Here is a 3,825-nt window from a genome sequence, read left to right as displayed (position 1 = left end):
CATATTCCAGGCAGTGACTTGGCTGCTGTGGTCCATTGAGAATAAGGCCCTGGGGCTGGACTTTAAAAATAGACAGGCAAGCGCTGGCTTGGGCACAGCCTGCACGGCCTTGACAAACTGTTGGGAAGCCTCCGAAGCACCCAAACCGCTGGGCAGGAGGGCCTGTGACCAGGGCCAGCCCGAGCCATTTTGGTGCCCCGGGCCCATGGCGCCACCCCAGGCGCACGGCGCATGCGCAGGCCTGCCCCTACGGTGCATGGGCAGGTGCACGGCGCATGCGCTGCCTGGCCACCACCGCTGGGCGGGCCGTGCCTGGCCGTGCAGGGCCCCGCGGCCGCGGGGTAACGGCACTGCGGGGGTTAACGCAGCCCCCACTCTGGGCGGCCACTGCAACCCACCGGGAGCTGAGCGCATGGCGCCTGATGGCAGCTATAAGGGGCGCCGCGCACCCCATACAGCTACCATCAGGCGCCCCCCATCGGTTGGCGCCCCAGGCAGCTTCCTGGCTCGCCCACCCCTTAGTCCGGCCCTGCCTGTGACACAGGGCTTCTCCTCAGGCCCAGTAGCGGATGGGATTAGATCAGTTCTCCTGGCCACCGTGGTCCATGGGGTTAGCTAACCAGCCGTGCAAGCTGTGGATTGGGGCCCTTGGCTGGAGGGAGCATGTGCGGAGCGTGCGAGCCTTCCTGCGCCAGGTGGAATGGAAAGCTGCTGCAACAGCCACTGCAGGTATGTGGTCTAACCGGAAGGCGGGTTTTATACAAGGAGCACAGAGCGCGCACCTGGGGGTTGTCAATGTGCCACCCAAAGTCACCTTGAACTTTCCTCCACCTGCAATGCAGGGTTTGTTGCCTAGAGCAGGCAGGCTGTGTGATCACCCCAGCATGCAGCAGGCTCCCCAAGGCGATTGCCGAGAGACTCCCCAGCTATGGCCTCCAAGGAGCAGCTCCCTCACAGCACCATCCAGGTTTGTCTACACTTGACAGTTTAAAGTGCAGCTGTGGCATGAGCACTCTCCCAGCACTCTGTGTAAACCACCTCCATGAGCAGCAAGTCAACAGCCACCATGGGCCCCTAGGCAAAGTGGGGGAGGTCAGCTCTGTGCACTTGGAAGGGGTGGGGTCTTGGGTGGAAGGGGTGGGGCCTCTGGAGGAAGGGGCGGAGTATCAGGCAGAAGGGGCAGGGCCTCAGGTGGAAGGGGCGGGGCCTTGGGCAGTCAGACGTTAGCACCGCCCTGATGGTGTCATCCTCCCCAACTCTCAGAGCTGCGTGGAGTGGTGCTCTGGTGGAAATTCAAAGGGACACAGGGCTCCGCCCCTTTGAATCTCTGGGCCCCAGGGTCATTGTCCCCTTTGAACCGCTCCATCAACAAGCCTGTCCATGAGAGGAGCAGCCAACAGTGCTGGGCACACGGCTCCTGGTGCTATAGCCTGGTTCACGCTGGTGCCGTGGAGGGGGGGTTGTTTTTTTCACATCCCTGAGCCAGAACGTTACCACGCTGTAAAGTGCCAGTGCAGACTAAGCCTTAGTGTCTTTCTCCTCCTGCTCAGAACTTGATGGGCTTTTTTGATTTGTATGGAACAGGACACAGAAAAAGAAATGACAGTGAGTGCACGTCCTGCCCTCCACTGCAGACGGTGCATTAGGCCCCCAGCATGCAGACAACATCGGCTGGTTTTACCAAGGGCTTTGTTGAACGTGGTTGGGCAGACACACTCACGTGCAGGTGGATGCCCTGTAGCTGGAGTCATTGGCTGTGACTACCCTAGCATGGCGGTTGTAGTGTCAATGGGACTAGGGGAGTCTGACCAACATGTTTGCCTTCCCTGCTCAGATCCTGCCCCGTTATTATCAGCACAATGCTTGGCCTTCTACAGCAGCGCAACTTTCTCCGCCACGGGGCTGGGTGGCTGACTTCAGCAATCCGGATCCTAGCTGCAGCACAAAGGAAGAGGCCTGGAAGTCACTTCCATAACCCTGCAGGGCTCCGCCAGGGCGCCAAGGGGAAGGAGTCTAGTGTGAGGACACAAATACCTCCTCTGCACTTTCTCTGGGGACATGAGTCCTGCCATAAAACTAAGGCTGGGGAAGTGGCTGCATAAACCAGCCAAACGTTCAATATTGTGGACGCACCAGCGTGAAATAACTAGGGGTATGTCTACACTACCCCCCTAGTTCGAACTAGGCGGGTAGTGTAGACATATCCTAGGAGAGGAGGGACGAAGGATTGCCAAGGGGAGGGGAAGGATCTGGTGCTTTTAGACAGAGGGAGCCAAGGGCAGGAGCGGGGCAGCATGGAGCCTGGGCAGGCATGCACTGTCGTGCATTGAATCTTGGGGCGTGCCCGTTGGCGTGGGGTTCATTTGCAACTGACCTTCCACAGGAAAATCAAAGGTGCAGCCCCGCAGGGTGAATCTAAGTTGAATTTCTCCCCTTGCACTCCTCCAGCTTTTCATATTTGTTCATTTTTTTAATTGTATCCTTTGGTATATATGGTTGTGACTACTTTCTTCCACTATTTGATCTGAGGAAGTGGGTCTGGCCCACGAAAGCTCATCATCTAATAAACCATCTTGTTAGTCTTTAAAGTGCTACATTGTCCTGCATTTTGCTTCAACTACCCCAGACTAACACGGCTACATTTCTATCACTATTCTCCAGCTCCCAGGCATTCGTTCAGTTCTGGCCTTCCCAGGTCAGGAAAGACCTGGGCAAAAGGCCTGTGTGGAAGGAGCATATGAGCTCAGTCCATGGGCATCGGTATCAGAGGCAGGGGAAGGAAATGCCTTCCCAAACTGCCCGCCCAGCCCCACCCACACTCCACCTCAGCTCCCACATCTCCCCCGGTCTCCCAGAGCTGCCTAGGCTTTAGCCCCACGGAGGCTGGGGCTGTGCGGCTAGGGCTGGGCACTGCCCATGCTCCGGGGACAGGTGCGGCCGCCTGCTGACCATCCTCCAAGGCTGTGCTCTGGCTGTGGCCACTCACCAGCCACCCTCCTGCCGTGCTCTGGCCAAGGCTGGGGAAGGCTAGAGCCACATGCCACCTCCCCCCCCATGCTCCCGGGCTGGGGGGAGGCTGCGGCCACACACCACCCCCTGAGGGAGACATGGCCTGCTCCCACAGTGGGGAGGGGTGGCCGTGGCATCCCCCAGAGCCCTGAGCTGCAGCGATGAGGCTCAGGAAGCGGGGGCAGGGCTGGGGACTTGCTTCCCCCAGCTCTAGCATCATGCACTGCCCATGGGTCAGTCCCATTCCGAGTGGCTGCTGACACTCACAGGCGCCAAGCTCCTTTCCCTTTCCCAGTCAGGGCTGAGTCACATTAGCAGGCAGCATGGGGGTAGCTTGCACTGCTGCTGCCCGTACTGAGGAAAGGGCCTTTCTCCCCACAGCTGACAGGCTGGCAGCTTGAGGCTCCTGTTCTCAAAAGGCAGCTCCCCCTTGGGTGTGAGCCCTCTCTGGGCAGAAGGCCAGCACAAGGTCAATGCAGCAATGGAACCCAGAGCAGGGGCGGGCAAGATACGGCCCACGGGCTGGTTCCGGCCCGCCAAGCCTTTCAATACGGCCCGCAGACCCTCAGGCAGGGAGCAGCCCCAGGGCTCAGAGCAGCTGCTCCATGTGCCTCTCTGCACCTGGGGGAAGAGGGAAGCTTCACGCGCTGCCCCCGCCCCAGCACAATCTCTCAGCTCCCATTGGCCAGCTCTCATGGGCTGCCCCGTCCCCTGCGCAATCTCTCAGCTCCCATTGGCCAGCTCTCCTGGGCTGCCCCATCCCTTGCACAATCTCTCAGCTCCCATTGGCCAGCTCTCCTGGGCTGCCCCGTCCCC

The 3,825-nt window shown here is 59.8% G+C and overlaps 1 long non-coding RNA gene across 1 annotated transcript; it reads left to right on the top strand.

Moving 5' to 3' along the window:
• The first annotated feature begins 303 nt into the window (after positions 1–303).
• LOC142818550 (uncharacterized) lies at positions 304–2,765 on the top strand. Its single transcript, XR_012896060.1, has 3 exons — positions 304–729; positions 843–967; positions 1,835–2,765. It is a non-coding gene; the product is annotated as an uncharacterized LOC142818550 (long non-coding RNA).
• Positions 2,766–3,825: the final 1,060 nt, after the last annotated feature.

Source organism: Pelodiscus sinensis, chromosome 16 (genome assembly GCF_049634645.1).
Source record: "Pelodiscus sinensis isolate JC-2024 chromosome 16, ASM4963464v1, whole genome shotgun sequence".
NCBI lineage: Eukaryota > Metazoa > Chordata > Testudines > Trionychidae > Pelodiscus > Pelodiscus sinensis.
Note: the sequence above shows the minus strand (reverse complement) of the source record. Positions and strands in the feature narration are given on the sequence as shown.